Raw genomic sequence first — 16572 nt, 5'->3', positions numbered from 1 at the left:
GTAACAAGTAAATTACAAGCTGTGGGAAGTGCTCTGAAGGAAACTGAGATCTGAGAGAGGACCTAATGGATGAGCCTCCTTTATTACTATTTTTTTAAGATTTTATTTATTTATTTGACACTGGGAACAAAAGCAGGGGGAGTAAGAGAGGGAAAAGCAGGCTTCTGCTGAGCCGGGAGCCCTATGTAGGACTCTGTCCCAGAACCCTGGGATCATGACTTGAGCCAAAGGCAGATGCTTAAGGACTGAGCCACCGAGGTGCCCAGAACTTACTTTAGATAAAGTGGCCAGGGAAGAAATCTTTGAAGTGATACCTAACCTGAGTCTAGAGAACAAGAAGGAACAAACTATGTCAAAGCGGAGGGCAGGAAGGTGGAGAGCATCCCAGACTAAGATCAGAGGATGGCGTGTGCAAAGGCCCTGAAGCAGGAAAGAACTTAAATCTTGTTTGAAGAACTGAAAGAAGCCCTTGAGGCTGGAAAGCAAGAGGAGGGGGGAGAGGGGTGAAAGCATGTAGCATCTTCTAGCCCATGGTAATAATTCTCTTAGTAAATGAGAAGTCTTTGAAGAATTTTACACAGAGGAGTGACAAGATCTGAGTAACATTTGATTTTATGTATGTCAGTCTTTCTGATATGTGGACAACTGTTTTGAAAAAGATAGGTTGGAAATGAGATCATTTAGTAGGCAAGAGTTATGCTGGCCTAGCCTGGGGAAGGGATAATGGAAATGTAGCTAAGAGAATGGCTTAAATTTTAGGAGACGGAATGGATGGGTCTTGTTGACGGGTTGGATATGGGTGTGAAGGAGAAGGAGTAATCATGGTTGATCACTGGTTTGTGGCTAGAGCAACTGGGTAGGTAGATGATGAACTATTTCCTGAAATGGGCAAGTGGGTTTGTGAAGGAAACAGGTGTGTATACAGGGTATAAGTTCCATTATGGTAATATTGAGTATGAGATGTCGAGAGTTTAAGTGTCAAGTGAGCAGTGAATATACAAGCTAAGAGCTCAGGGAGAGATCAAGGCCAGAGATAGAGATTTGGTAGCCATTTTTATGTAGTTGTATATAACTGTCATGGAACTGAATGGGATCTAGAAGAACATCCGTAACTGAGCCATGCAGCAGGCCAGCATTTTGAGGTAGGGCAGAGGAGAAGCAGCAGGATATGAGATTAGGGTGGTTTGAAGGCTGAGGAAAACCAGGGAGTAGAAGCCTAGGAAGGAGTGAGGAAGGAGGAAAGAAATCAGGAGAGCTGTGGAAAGGGCGGGTAAGATGAGGGCATAGAAATATCCTTTGTTAGCACTTAAGTCATTGATGACCTTGAACAATCTTGGTGAACTATTGAGGGTAAGAGTCTAATTAGAGAGAGTAGAAGTGGGATATTGCTTAAGGATACATACATATGTAATGAAAGAATAAAGATATATTTGCGAAAGATAAACACTAAAGATTTGGGAGAGCAGTTGCCTCCAGCAGAGAGGATAATGAGATTAGAGAGGGTATTGCAGAAATATATAACTTTTCATTTTTTTACATGAATCATGCTTATACATAAGTGTGCATTATGTTATTTTCTCTACCTCCTGTTTTAGGAATCTGATGTAAATTTGGATCCATTCCTACATTTTTTGCTTTTTCTACCTGTGGGTCCAGGCAGTTGCAAACTTCCATGCTGTTTTCCCAAAGCCTATGTGGAACCCTTGGGGCACATGGGTTTTTGCAGAGGACTTATTTCCCGTTCCGCAACTTAGGGACCAGATCCAGTGAATTTTTCCTGGCCCTACATTGGTAATAAACCTCCTTGCCTCCCGTTGTAGGAACTGAAAGTCAAGAAATTAACATGGAAAGGAGCACTCGGGTGGCTCAGTTGGTTAAGTGTCTGACTTTGACTCAGGTCATGATCTCAGGGTCTTGGGATCCAGGCCCCCCATAAGGGTTCATGCTCAGCGGGGAATCTGCTACCCCTTCTGCCTGTCCCCCCTGCTCAGGCTCTCTGTCTTGCTCTCGAATAAATAAATAAAATCTTTTAAAAAATTAATTAACATAGAGCAGTCCAAAACCAGTAAAACCCACAGGAAACTCAAGTTTTCAAAGTCGAGAATTCCTTTGTGCTAAAAAGGAAGACAGAAGTCAGAGCAGTAAGGGAAACTGACCCTGGAGAGGCCCATGGTCTGAGAATAATGAAACCTTTAAGACCTTAGAAAATACAAAGCCATTAGATTAAGGATACATATGTCAGGAACTCTAGGATATGACCGCAGACAAATTACCATGACAGAAAAAAAAAAGGCCCTCTGCTCCTTGAGCTGGTAATAGAATAATCAGAATCTATAAAATTGTTATGCTTAATATTGAAAAGAAAGAATTAAAAAATAAATCATTGTGGGGTGCCAGCTGGCTCAGTTGATAGAGCACATGACTCTTGATCTCGGGGTTGTGAATTTGAGCCCCACGTTGGGTATTGAGATTACTGAAAAATAAAATCTTAGGGGCACCTGGGTGGCTCAGTGGGTTAAGCCTCTGCCTTCAGCTCAAGTCATGATCTCAGATTCCCGGGAGCCTGCTCCCCCCACCCCCGCCTCTGCCCACCTACTTGTGATCACTCTCTCTTCTGCCTACTTGTGATCTCTGCCTGCCAAATAAATAAAAAAAAATCTTTAAAAAGCAATAATAAGCAGTGTGGAGATTCCTCAAGAAATTAAAAATAGAACTTCCCTATGACCCTGCAATTGCACTCCTGGGTATTTACCCCAAAAATATAGATGTAGTGAAAAGAAGGGCCATCTGTACCCCAATGTTTATAGCAGCAATGGCCACGGTCGCCAAACTGTGGAAAGAACCAAGATGCCCTTCAACGGACGAATGGATAAGGAAGATGTGGTCCATATACACTATGGAGTATTATGCCTCCATCAGAAAGGATGAATACCCAACTTTTGTAGCAACATGGACGGGACTGGAAGAGATTATGCTGAGTGAAATCAGTCAAGTAGAGAGAGTCAATTATCACATGGTTTCACTTATTTGTGGAGCATAACAAATAGCATGGAGGACAAGGGGAGATGAAGAGGAGAAGGGAGTTGGGGGGAATTGGAAGGGGAGGTGAATCATGAGAGACTATGGACTCTGAAAAACAATCTGAGGAGTTTGAAGTGGCGGGGGGTGGGAGGTTGGGGTACCAGGTGGTGGGTATTATAGAGGGCACGGATTGCATGGAGCACTGGGTGTGGTGAAAAAATAATGAATACTGTTATGCTGAAAATAAATTAATTTAATTTTTTTTAAAAAGCAATAATAAAATAAAATCTTAAAAAAATCATTGTGGGGACGCCTGGGTGGCTCAGTTGGTTGGACGACTGCCTTTGGCTCAGGTCATGATCCCAGAGTCCTGGGATCGAGTCCCGCATTGGGCTCCCAGCTCCATGGGGAGTCTGCTTCTCCCTCTGACCTTCTTCTCACTCATGCTCTCTCTCTCACTGTCTCTCTCTCAAATAAATAAATAAAATCTTAAAAAAAAAAATCATTGTGAACAGCACCTGGGTGGCTCAGTGGGTTAAAGCCTCTGCCTTCAGCTCAGGTCATGATCCCGGGGTCCTGGGATTGAGTCCCGCATTAGGCTCTCTGCTCAGCAGGGAGCCTGCTTCCTTTCCTCTCTCTCTTTGCCTTCCTCTCTGCCTGCTTGTGATCTCTGTCTGTCAAATAAATAAATAAAATCTTTTTAAAAAAATCATTGTGAAAATAAAGAGCAATATATAAAAGGTAACAGATATATTGGACAAAAATAACAAAAACTTTTAAAATAAAGGCATTGAAATTAAAAAAGAAAACCTCTGGAACTATACTACAACTCCCAATGAAATAAATGATTTAGTGGTTGGTAGGTGAAAGGTTACTGAGTACAGGATGTTTGCAGGATGCCAGAGTATTGCTCCATAAGTAATTCGCGCTGACAGTTTACAAAGGGAAAGCATACCTTTATATGGATGATGTGGCAGTCCCTACTAAGTGATCAAACTTAGCATCACCAGCTATGAGCGACCTGACATTATGTGTCTCCTGATAGGCTATCATATGAACTACACAGAAACATCCAAGAGATAACAATGCCAAAAATGTATAACCTAAATCCAGTCTAGCCCCTAGACTTGACTTCCTGCTTCCAGGAAATGCAAGGGATGGAGGAACGAACTGAACAACACCAGGAGGGATAATGAGGCAAATTTAGAATGCAGGACACTTTACAAGATATTTAGCCTGGTCTCTTCAAAAAGCTCCTACCAAGAAAAAAGTATAAAGACAGTTCTAGATTAAAAGATAATACAAGAGGGGCACCTGGGTGACTCAGTGGGTTAAAGCCTCTGCCTTCGGCTCAGGTCATGGTCCCAGGGTCCTGGAATCGAGCCCCGCATCAGGCTCTCTGCTCAGCGGGGAGTCTGCTTCCCCCTCTCTCTCTGCCTGCCTCTCTGCCTACTTGTGATCTCTGTCTGTCAAATAAATAAATAAAATCTTAAAAAAAAAAAAAGATAATACAAGAAAGAAAAAAGAAGATAATACAAACAACAACCAAACACAAATCATGGATTTTTTTTTTTTAAAGATTTTATTTATTTATTTGACAGAGAGAGAGAGAGAGATCACAAGTAGGCAGAGAGGCAGGCAGAGAGAGGAGGAAGCAGGCTCCCTGCTGAGCAGAGAGCAGATGCGGCACCTTGGGACCATGACCTGAGCAGAAGGCAGAGGCTTTAACCCACTGAGCCACCCAGGCACCCCACAAATCATGAATCTTGACTGGGTTGTGGTTTTAAAAAAATTGGGAGTAGGGGCGTCTAGGTGGCTCAGTTGTTAAGCATCTGCTTTTGGCTCAGGTCATGATCCCAGGGTCCTGGGTCCTGTAGCAGGCTCCCTCCCGGAGAGGGGGGTCTTCTTCTCCCTCTCTCTCTGCCCCTCCCTCCTTCTCGTGCTCTCTTTAGCACTCTCTCTCAAATAAATAAATAAAATCTGTAAAAAAAAAAAAAATCCTATAATTCAGCGCGCCAGCAGTGTGGAGTAGGGATGTAGGAAATAATGGTGACCATGAATTGATGATCATGCGTGTTGGGTGATGGAAATGGCATCCTTTTCTTTTTCAAATTTTATTTATTTGAGAGCGAGAGAGAGCACATGAGTGGAATGAGGGGCAGAGGGAGAGCAGACTCCCCATGAAGCGGGGATCCCAATGTGGGATCCCGGGATCATGACCTGAGCTGTGAAGGCAGATGCTTAACTGACTGAACCCCCCAGGGTGCCCTAGAAATGGCATTCTTGCATTCTTGTTTGCTTGAAATTTTCTGCTTAACAGCAGCAAAGAAGAAGGAGGAGGAGGAGAAATAGGAGTGAGAAGGGATTGAGTATCTGAGAAACTAAAGTAAAAAATGGAGAAATCTATGAGGAGGCTGGTTGGGGCCAGGTGTGGGGACTGTGATGGCAGCCAGGAGAGAAGAAGATCAGGTACCTGAGGTGGGGGTGAGGCTGAGGGAGATTTTTCAGTTGTGCTCAGCACCGCCCTGCCCCTCCCCTCCCCGCCCCCAATCCCCAGGGCCCTGAGTAGATAGTCACATGCCCCACTGCTATGCAGGAGGTAGGAAGCCTGCAGCAGTGACCAGTATTCCATCCCGGCTAGGTAGGGCGAAACCAGGTAACCTTAAACATTACTTCTCTACCTCCTTCTCCATATCTTAGGGTCTGGACTTTAACCCTTTCCTGCCAAGTTCACTGACATCCCCAAAGTAATATGAACTCAAAGGGGATCACATTTACAAGAAAAGAAAAGCAAACTGAGAAACTAATATTTGATGAGGCCGACTTACTGGACCTGAGTTTAAAGTAAGCATCATAAATATCCTCAAAAAATAAGGGAGGACGGGGCTCCTGGGTGGCCCAGTGGGTTAAGCCTCTGCCTTCCGCTCTGGTCATGATCTCAGGGTCCTGGGAACGAGTTGAGCATTGGACTCTCTGCTCGGCAGGGAGACTGCTTCCTCCTTTCTCTCTCTCTCTGCCTGCCTCTCTGCCTACTTGTGGTCTCTCTCTGTCAAATAAATAAATAAAATCTTAAAAAAAAATAAGGGAGGACATTGTTAATATAAGGCAGGAATAAACAGGAAGAATTGGTTGGAAATACCAATTATGAAAGTTTTAATAGTTGAAATCCATACATGGACTGAAGAGCAGAATGGTCACAACCCAAAGAAGACAATGAGCAACAACATCAGGGTGAGGATTCACCCCAAAGGCATCGGGAAATGATAAAGAAAACAAGGAAGACTGAAAACAAACGAGCCCGGTTGTTTATGACACACACACACTGTTGGTGGCTAACCCAACAGCTATTCCCAGCCTCCTTACTCATGTCTCCATTAGGGCCTGGAAGAACTAAATAACCCGCTTTCTTAGATTCCCATGCAATGAGAGCGGGCCATGTGACACGGTTCTGGCCAATGAGATATAAGCAGGAATGTTCTGGGGGCTTCTGGGCAGGATATGTTGTTTCCTTTCCTTTCCTTTCCTTTCCTTTTATTTTATTTTAGATTTTGTTTATTTGACAGAGAACACAAGTAGGCCGAGAGGCAGGCAGAGAGAGAGAGGGGGAGGATATGTTCTTTTCTAATAGGAGGGAATGAAATGACATTGACAATGGTTTGCTCGTAACATATCATCCTCTTTTTTATTGCCTTGGACATGGATATTCCCTTTGGAGTTCTGACAGCTGCCTTGTGATCATGAGGTAGGTGGATAGTCATGAGATCAAAAATCCAACACACTGAGGGCAGCCAAGTAGGAGAGAAGAGCCCGAGGGTTCTTGGAGGGTGAGCAGTTGAATCAAAGTCAGCAACCACCTCCATCAAAGCTCCATGTGTAAATACAAAACAAAACAAAGCAAAACAAAAACCCACCTGGTTGTTTAAGCCATCTTTATTCATGTTTTCTTTAACCTGCAGCTGAAAACATTCTTCATACATTGTTCAATAATTTGGGAAAGAGCTACAAAGTTGAGATTCAACAAAATAAGAGAGGGAGGAGAAAGGCAGAAATCTGTGAAAAAAAAAAATTAAAAAAGAATTTAGAAAATTTAGGGACACCTGGGTGGCTCAGTTGGTTAAGCAGCTGCCTTTGGCCAGGTCATGATCCCAGCGTCCTGGGATCGAGTCCCACATCGGGCTCCTTCCTCAGCAGGGAGCCTGCTTCTCCCTCTGCCCCTGCCTGCCATTCTGTCTGCCTGTGCTCGCTGGCTCTCCCTCTCTCTCTCTGATAAATAAATAAAATCTTAAAAAAAAAAAAAGAATTTAGAAAATTTAGTTGTTTGGAGGGGTGCCTGGCTGGCTCAGTTGGTAGAACATGTGACTCTTGATCTCAGGGCTGGGATTTCAACCCCAGGCTGGGTGTGGAACCTACTTCCAAAAAAAAAAAAAAAAAAATTAGCTGTTTGAAAGTCTTAATAAGCTAGACAAACCTCGTAAGAGTGATAGAAAAATATGTAAATGAGAAAAATATAGAATAAAAAGGCAACTAAGTCCTAACAAATTAATAGGGCACCTGGTGACTTGGTCAGAAGAGCATGTGATTCTCCATCTTGGAATTGTGAGTTTGAGCCCCTCATTGGGTATAGAGATTACTAAAAAATAAATAAACTTTAAAATGGGCATGAGATTGGGACACCTGGGTGGCTCAGTTGGTTAAGCGTCCATATCTTGATTTTGGCTCAGGACATGATGTCACCCAGGGTCATGAGATGAAGTGCCACATCAGGCTCTCTTCTGGGCATGGAGCCTGCTTAAGATTCTCTCTGCTAAAAAAGAAAAAAAAAATTCTCTTTACTGGGGCGCCTGGGTGGCTCAGATGGTTAAGCATCTCCCTCATGCTCAGGTCATGATCCCAGGGTCCTTGGAATGAGCCCCACATACGGCTCCTGCCTCAGCAGGGAGCTTGCTTTTCCCTCTCCCCTGCTCATGCTCTCTCTGTCTCAAATGAATAAATAAAAACCTTGAGAAAAAAAAAGAAAAATTAATTTTTTCTGCCGACTTCCCACCCCTGGCATGCACAGGCATGCATGCTCTCTCTCTCGTAAATAAAATAAAATGGGCATAAGATCTAAATAGACAATTTTAAAAAATATTTTATTTATTTAGGGGGCACCTGGTGACTCAGTGGGTTAAAGTCCCTGCCTTCAGCTCAGGTCACGATCCCAGGGTCCTGGGATGGAGCCCTGCATCCGGCTCTCTGCTCTGCAGGGAGCCTGCTTCTCTTTCTCTCTGCCTATGACCTCTGTCTGTCAACTAAATAAATAACATAAATAAATAAATAACCAAACAAATAGGTTCACTGAGTTTCACCTTAAAGAATCTTCACCGTGGATGCATTTACATTGGTACAATTTTGACTTAATTTTCACACTAGACCTTTTTTTTTTAAATGACTCATATGATTAATGCTTCACAAATCTTGAAATTGATTCAAACATCAGACTTCGAGATGTGTTTTTTACTAGGTGAAGTAATTTCCATAGTAAGAGTTTCATACTTTTCTCATCTCTCCTTCCTCATTTCTCATTTTTATTTATTTATTTTTAAAGATTTTATTTATTTATTTGACAGAGAGAGATCACAAGTAGGCAGAGAGGCAGGCAGAGAGGGAGGAGGAAGCAGGCTCCCTGCTGAGCAGAAAACCCAATGCGGGGCTCGATCCCAGAACCCTGGGATCATGACCCGAGCTGAAGGCAGCGGCTTAACCCACTGAGCCACCCAGGCGCCCCTCATTTTTTTTTTTAAATGATTTTATTTATTGCAGCGCCTGGATGGCTCAGTTGTTCAAGCATCTGCCTTTGGCTCAGGTCATGATTCCTGGGTCCTGGAATGGAGCCCCACATTGGGCTCCCTGTCCAACGGGGAGCCTGCTTCTCCTCCCTCTCCTGCTCTCTGCCTCTCTCTCAAATAAATAAATAAAATCTTTTTTAAAAAAAAAAAGATTTTATTTAAAAAAATTTTTTAATTATTTATTTGAAAGTGAGAGACAGCACGAGCAGGGGGATGGACAGAAGGAGAAGCAGACTCCCCACTGACAAGGGAGCCAGATGTGAGGTGCTCAATGCAGCACTCTTTGTTTTGTTTTGTTTTATTATTTTTTTTTAAAGATTTTATTTATTTATTTGACAGAGAGAGATCACAAGTAGGCAGAGAGGCAGGCAGAGAGAGAGAGGAGGGAGCAGGCTCCCGGCTGAGCAGAGAGCCCGATGCGGGACTCGTTCCCAGAACCCTGAGATCATGACCTGAGCTGAAGGCAGCAGCTTAACCCACTGAGCCACCCAGGAGCCCCAATGCAGCACTCTTGATTCCAGGACTCCAGATCATGACCTGAGCCAAAAGCAGACACTTAAGGACTGAGCCACCTAGGTGCCCCTCTAATTTTTATTTTAAAAATTTGTCATGAGGGGTGCCTGGGTGGCTCAGTTGGTTAAGTGTTAGATTCGTAATTTTGGCTCAGGTCATGATCTGGAGGTTGTAAGATTGACCCCCGAGATGGGCTCCGCACTGGGCATGGAACTTGCTTAAGACTCATTCTCTTGCTCTCTTTCTCTTAAAAAAAATAAAAAAGTATTATTTCTAACTCCACAGAAAAACACAGAGGACAAAAACACACCCAGTACTACAATTTAATAGATGTAAACATTTTCTCAAATGTGCTTTAAATATGTTTAAAAAGGAAAACCTTATCAAGATTTCTTTCCTCCATTTTGGAGCCTGTGGAGACCTGCTATGGACAGGATTTCTTTCTTTTTAAAAATTTATTTATTTGAGAGAAAGAGAGAGAACACAGAGAGGGAGAGGGAGAAGCAGGCTCCCTGCTGAGTCTGACATGGGGCTTGATCACAGGAGCCTGAGATCATGACCTGAACCAAAGGCAGACACTCTTTGGACTTAGCCCCCCCAGGGGTCCCTATGGACAGGATTTCTAAAATGACAAGTATCTGGAAGGCTGTGGTTCAGGGCCATTTTTGCTGCCAACAAGCAGGTCTCTGGCACAGAGGGAGAACACAGCTCTGAAAATTGAAGGAGTTTGTGCTAGAGATTAAACTGAATGCTCTCTAGGCAAGAGATACGCTTATATGTAAGAATGACATAGTGACTCCTTGTGGCAAACAAAACAAAACCTGAGTAATCTGGGGAAAGGACAATTGGGGCCCATGGAAACATGATTCATGCCAGCTTCCAAAGCAATCTTCCGGCTGTGGTCATTGGACACAGAATCCATGGGATGCTTTACCCCTCAAGGATTCAAACTCAGTGAGGGGCACCTAGGTGGCTCAGTGGGTTAAAGCCTCTGCCTTCGGCTCAGGTCATGATCCCAGGGTCCTGGGATCGAGCCCCACATCGGGCTCTCTGCTCGGCAGGGAGTCTGCTTCTCCCACTGATCTCTCTTCTGTCATGCTCTCTCTCTCATATAAATAAATAAATAAAATCTTAAAAAAAAGAAAAGTAGGGCACCTGGATGGCTCGGTGGGTTAAGCCTCTGCCTTCGGTTCAGGTCATGATCTCAGGGTCCTGGAACCAAGCCCCGCATCGGGCTCTCTGCTCAGCGGGGAGCCTGCTTCCCCCTCTCTCTCTGCCTGCTTCTCTGCCTACTTGTGATCTCTCTCTGTTTGTTAAATAAATAAATAAAATCTTAAAAAAAAAAGTAAAGTGGATTTGTTCTGTTGTATTAAAAAAAAGAGGCTTACATAGAATAACTTCTCTCTAGAATAATCTGTTAGAAGTTGATAACTTGTTTGATCCCACTGTTCAGCATTATTACTCTCCCCCACCTACCACATTTTACATTTTTGATGTCATTTTTTACATCTTTTTTTAAAAAGATGTTATTTTACTCATGAGAGACAGAGAGAGGGAGCCAGAGGCAGAGGGAGAAGCAGACTCCCCACCAAGCAGGGAACCCAGTGTGGGACTCCATCCCAGGACCCTTGGATCACAATCTAAGCTGAAGGTAGACACTTAATTGATTGAGCTACCCAGGGGCCCACATTTTACATCTTTTTATCTTGTGAATCCCTTACCGAATTATTGCCCTTGTGGCTGCACATGGCCATCGGTGTATGACCCACCGGCTCAGGGCTGGGGCTGGCCACTTCATGTGTGTATCTCCTCTCAACTCCATCTTTAGTGACTTCGAGTTGGTAGTTTGACATCAGGTATAGTGGGAATATTTACACCCACAAAAATGGGCAAATGATACAAATCAGGGCTCCTTACCCCAATTCTCACAGGAAGAAGCTTGCTGACATTGCAGCCATCATCCACCCCCCAGCCCCCTGCTCAGGAAGCAGGTAAAAAAAAAGTTAAAGGAAGAGTTACTCCATCCTGTTCAAAGTCTCAGAAATAATTTTTTTTAAACCTATAATGTATTATTTGTTTCAGGGGTACAGGTCTGTGATTCATCAGGCAGTGCTCACCATACCTCATACCCCCCCATAGTCTCAGAAATACTTTACAGAGACTGAGGATACTTTCATTTACATCTACTTATAATATTTCCACCTCTACTTTAACTTGAACTTAGTCACATGGGGATTATAAGAATCCAGGGAGGCTGGGGAATGTAGTCTTTTAGCTGCTGAAACCATAAAAATATATAAACTCAGAGAAGTCACTCTGGTCCTCATTCTCTCCACCTCATTCCCTCTGACCCTGTGTTCATTAGTTTCTGGTTTAATCTGTGATTCTGTTTGGAAATAATAATTATAATAATGACAAACAAACACATAGCTTATTTCCCTTTTGACAGAGAGAGAGGGATCACAAGCAGGGAAGCAGCAGCTGGAGAAGCAGGCTCCCTGCTGAGCAGGGAGCCCGATGTAGGCCTTGATCCCAGGACCGGGGGATTGTGGCCTGAGCTGAAGGCAGTCACTTAACAAGTGAACCACCCAGGTGCATCCCCATTTAAAAAAAAAAAAAAATGAAAAAAAAAATTTTTAAAATAAAAAAATAGAAAAGATTTTACTTATTTGAGAGACACAGAGAGAGAGAGAGAGACAACAAGCAGGGAGGAGGGGCAGAGGAAGAGAGAGAGAGAGGAAGCCGACTTCCTGCGGAGCAAGGAGCCATGGGGCTTGACCTGAGCTGAAGGCAGGCACTTAACTGACTCAACCACCCAGGCACCCCTAGTTTATTTCCCTTAACAAAAGATACACCCTCACCTTACTTGAATCAACCAAAAATGTATCCTGGAAATTGTTCAATATCGGTCTTTAGAGATCTCCCTCTTTTTTTTTTTTTGTTTGGCTTCATACTACTCCGCTGTGCAGATAAACTGTAAACAGTCCATGTAGGTAGGAATTTAAATTATTTAGCAGCATTTTGCTTTTACAAATAATACGGCATCTGGAGTGCCTGGGTGGCTCAGTCCGTTAAGCAGCTGACTTCCTTTCAGCTCAGATCATGAACTCTTGGGATCCTGGGATCAAGCTCCACATCCGGCTCCGAGCTCACTGGGAGGTTCGCTTCCGGGTTCTCTCTAGACCTTCTGCCCGTCCACTCACCTATCAAATAAATAAATAAATCTTCTAAAAAATAATACGGCATTATTAAAAATAATCACTTGTGCATATGTTTTTCCATATTCATTGGTATTTATCTTTTCTAAGTAATTTCTCTGTGCAACGTTGGTCTTGAACTCACAACCCTGAGATCAAGAGTCACATGATGAGTTAGAGCCTAAGTCCCGTCATGGTAGGATTCTTCCTCCACTATGTCAACTGGCACAGATGTTTCTCCTTTGTATGATGATCTGAAAAGCTAGAGAGGCACCGTTTGTTCCCATTGAAATGGCGGGGTTTGCAACAATTGTATATGGATTACATAAACTGAAGAGCGGGGGGGAAATAGTAAAATGTCTGTTCACCCGATCCATGTGCATATGGCAGCCCAAGGTTTTGTTGTGGGAGCAATGACCCTAGGTATGGGCTCGCTCCTGTATAAGGAATTCTGGGTAAAGCCTAAACCTTAGAAGAAAAACTATCTTGGTTTTTTTGCTGGTGCTTGCTTTAGTTAGGCATCTCGCATTGAGTTTATATGTTTATGTTGAGAATAAATCATCTCAATGGGTCAGACAATAACCTGGTAATTTATTTATTTATTTTTTTTTTTAAAGATTTTATTTATTTATTTGACAGGGAGAAATCACAAGTAGGCAGAGAGACAGGCAGAGAGAGAGAGAGAGAGAGGAGGAAGCAGGCTCCCTGCTGAGCAGAGAGCCTGATGCGGGACTCGATCCCAGGACCCTGAGATCATGACCTGAGCCGAAGGCAGCGGCTTAACCACTGAGCCACCCAGGCGCCCAATAACCTGGTAATTTAAATATTGGCTTCCTTTCTTGTGGGCTCAATTTGCCTGGTAACCAGTTAATCTAGTTAGGTCATTCAGAGGAGTCATATTAGCACAAAAGAAACATGTCACTTTAAAGAAAAATTTTTAAAGATTTAAAAAAAAAATTATTTGCCAGAGAGAGAGAGAGAGAGAGAGAGAGAGCGAGCACGCAAGAGAGCACAAGCGGGAGAAGCAGCAAGCAGAGGGAGAAGCAGACTCTCAAAGGAGCAAGGAGCCTGATACGGAACTCGATACCCAGACCCTGGGATCATGACCTCAGCTGAAGGCAGACGCTTAACGGACTGAGCCACCCAGGCATTCTGAAACACGTCACTTTTTTAAAAGATTTTATTTATTTGACAGAGAGATCATAAGTAGACGGTGGCGCGGGGTGGGGGGGGCGGGCAGGCTCCCCGCCGAGCAGATTTCCCGCCTTTCCAGAACCCGTCTCCTGGTCTCTTGATTTTTCAGGGCCAGCGTTGTCCCTAGAGCTGTCTGCCTGCCTGCTTCCTGACCTCGGCTCACCCGCCAGCTCCCAGCTCCCTGGAAACCCCTCTGGCCAGGTCGCCGGCAACTGCCCGGCTGGGGGAGCCTGTGGACCTTGCCGCTCCATTTCCCGGATTGGACAGAAGGGACGACTCCCTTCCTGAAACGTCTTTCCGCCCTTGGTTTCGTTTTGGTGCACCCTCCTGGTTTCCCCCCAGCCTTCCTGATTAATTGCACACGTAGACCACTGTGTGTGTGCTTTAGATTTTCACTTATTTGAGAGAGAGCGAGCGAGCAGGTGGAGGGGCAGAAGGAGAGCGGGAGACAGACTCACTGCTGAGCAAGAAGCCCAGTGTGGGGCTGGATCCCACGACCCTGGGATCCTGACCTGAACGGAAGGCAGACGCACAACAGACCGAGCCACCCAGCCGCCCCTGCCTCTGTTCTCCAGGGATCTGAGTGGCTTGCCTCTCCTCACCTTGCACTCCTTCCTAGGGCAGTCTGGGCCATCATTTATTTCTCTCTGGCTTTCTTGCTGGCTATACTCTCCAAACTGAGTGGGTGTTCAAACTTGAGCCGGAGTGGTGAGTGTTCAGTGGTTCGCAATATAGCCCGCATCAGAATCACGCGAGGATTGTTCACCCAGACGCTTGGGTTCTTCCCCCGCCCCCTACCCCTTTCTGACTCCGTAGGCCTGGGGGTGGGGCCTGATAATTTGCATATCTAGCAAGTACCCAGGTGTATTTTCTAGAGTTCCATAACAAACACCCCAGACTGGGTGGCTTAAACCACAGAAATGTCTACACAGTTCTGGAAGCCTCAACTTAACTAATTACACCTGGAGTGACCCTATTTCTAAATAGTCACACTCTGAGATAGGGAGTAAAGACTTGAACAAATGAATTTGGGAAAGAACAATTCAACCTGTAACACCAATAACACCAGATGTTGTTTCATGCTATTAATCTGATCACGTTGTCCTTTAGAGAGTTTTGGTTTCTCGGGGAGAGTGGAAGCTCTTTGCTTGGCATGTGAGAATCAGGTTTCCCTGTTTCCCTGAATACGCTCACCACCCAGCTTTGAAGACTTTTTCCACGCTTGACCCATGTGTCACTGAACATTCCGTTATTCGTGCTCACCATACATTCCTAAGGTCCAGCACAGGGTTTGACACAGTGTTCAATACATTTTTGTTGAATGAATGGATGAAGACAATTATTTTCAAGACTTAAAAAAGGTCAAATTTAAATTTTTAAAAAAATATTTTATTTATTTATTTGACAGACAGAGATCACAAGTAGGCAGAGAGGCAGGCAGAAAGAGGGGGAAGCAGGCTCCCTGCTGAGCAGAGAGCCCAATGCGGGGCTCCATCCCAGGACCCTGACACCATGACCTGAGCCGAAGGCAGAGGCTTAACCCACTGAGCCACCCAGGCGCCCCTCAAATTTAATTTTTAATTTTTTAAAGATTTTTTTAAATTTTTATTTATTTGACAGACAGAGATGACTAGTAGGCCGAGAGGCAGGCAGAGAGAGAGAGGAGGAAGCAGGCTCCCTGCTGAGCAGAGAGCCCGAAGCGGGGCTCGATTCCAGGACCCTGGGATCATGACCTGAGCCAAAGGCAGAGGCTTTAACCCACTGAGCCACCCAGGCGCCCCTAATTTTTAATTTTTAATTCAAGATAAATTTTACCTTGGAGTGTCAATTATAAAACAAAATGAAAACAAAAACAAACAAACAAACAAAAAAATGAGACTGAATCGGGCATCTTACTTCCCTGCAAATCTGGCTTCTGCCCTGCCCCCAGGTGGTGGCTCCAGGCCTAGCAGGAAAACGATCTAAGGAATTTCCGGCAACCGGAGAGTGGTGACTAAGCGTCATTTACATACCCACAATGCCCTGCACCCATGGTATTTCTTATTTTAAAACGGCTAGATTTTTTTTTTTCGACTTTTTTTTTCCCCCTCTCCAGAAATCAGACGGCTATAACAGAATTGACTGAGATAAAAGCGGATGTCCGTGACCCTTTTGGCTAATTACCATTGCTGTTCTAGGAGTGACAGTCACCCGAGCTCTGTGTGAGCGGTTTCCTGAGCATACTCTGGTTTCTCTTCAGATCGTATAAATCTTTCGCCTTTTACTAAAGATTTCCGTGGAGAGGAACAATTCTGAGTGTTTACCCAATTTTTTGAGGCCTTGCGTTTGCAGGGCTTGCTAAAGTTTGTGAAATATCAGACTTATTTCGAGTAGATTATTGGTAGTCTCGTGCTAGAGATGTCAACAAGCTGTAGTAAGAAATTTGACAGTAAAAACAGGGGAACAGCTGCAGGCTTTTCCACTGAGAAAAGAGCTTCATGCTGGAACTTCATGTGATGGTGGGATCAGGACCAGAGTGGAAGACAAACACCCAACCGGAGCCACCTGGGTTCTCCTGAATTAACACTTTTTTTCTCAGAGATCACAAATAGGCAGAGAGGGGGAGATCACAAATAGGCAGAGAGGCGGACCTCCCCCCCGGACCCCCCCCCCCCCCCCCCCCCGTGAGCTGGGAGCCCGATTCAGGGTTTGATCCTGGGACTCTGGGAATATGACCTGAGCCGCAGACAGAGGTCTTAACCCACTGAGCCACCCCATCCCCCAATAAAAAAAGATTTTATTTGACAGACAGAGATCACAAGTAGAGAAGCAGGCAGAGA

At 44.4% G+C, this 16572-nt stretch overlaps 1 long non-coding RNA gene and 1 other non-coding gene across 4 annotated transcripts; one reads left to right on the top strand and one right to left on the bottom strand.

Annotated features, from left to right (window-relative positions):
• Nucleotides 1–6935: 6935 nt before the first annotated feature.
• Nucleotides 6936–14547, bottom strand: LOC132001700 (uncharacterized). Of its 3 annotated transcripts, none has more exons than XR_009399652.1 (3): nucleotides 14356–14547; nucleotides 12224–12565; nucleotides 6936–7825 (listed from the first exon to the last, which is right to left on the bottom strand). It is a non-coding gene; the product is annotated as an uncharacterized LOC132001700 (long non-coding RNA). The 3 variants fall into 3 exon arrangements; XR_009399653.1 differs by having other exon boundaries at nucleotides 12229–12565; XR_009399654.1 differs by lacking the exon at nucleotides 12224–12565 and having other exon boundaries at nucleotides 6936–7071.
• A 1425-nt stretch (nucleotides 14548–15972) lies between these two features.
• On the top strand, nucleotides 15973–16088 carry LOC132002295 (U5 spliceosomal RNA). The gene has a single exon (XR_009399797.1). It is a non-coding gene; the product is annotated as a U5 spliceosomal RNA (small nuclear RNA).
• The last annotated feature ends 484 nt before the right edge of the window (nucleotides 16089–16572 follow it).

This window comes from Mustela nigripes, chromosome 14, assembly GCF_022355385.1.
Source record: "Mustela nigripes isolate SB6536 chromosome 14, MUSNIG.SB6536, whole genome shotgun sequence".
In the NCBI taxonomy this organism is placed as follows: Eukaryota; Metazoa; Chordata; class Mammalia; order Carnivora; family Mustelidae; genus Mustela; species Mustela nigripes.
This window is presented reverse-complemented; position numbering and strand designations above follow the sequence as displayed.